Source organism: Corylus avellana, chromosome ca11 (genome assembly GCF_901000735.1).
Source record: "Corylus avellana chromosome ca11, CavTom2PMs-1.0".
NCBI lineage: Eukaryota > Viridiplantae > Streptophyta > Magnoliopsida > Fagales > Betulaceae > Corylus > Corylus avellana.
The window spans coordinates 15211999-15212238 of record NC_081551.1 but is presented as its reverse complement, the minus strand read 5'-3'; positions in this window follow the sequence as shown (position 1 = coordinate 15212238).

Sequence of the window (240 nt, the reverse complement as noted above, 5' to 3'; positions counted from 1 at the left end):
CAAAGTTGACAGCGTTTTTCAATTCGAACACCAAAGTTTTAATTTTTGCAATCCACCCCCCCAAAGTGTCAAATTTTTGCAATTTGACCAATTGTATCCAAAACTTCCCATATTGCCCATAATTTTTATTTTTTATAAAAAATTTTTAAAAAATTCGGGTGGCCATCTGGCCATTTTTGTACCCCCAAATTTGGTTTTTTTTTTTTTCATAAAAAAATAAAAATAAAAATAGGGGCAATA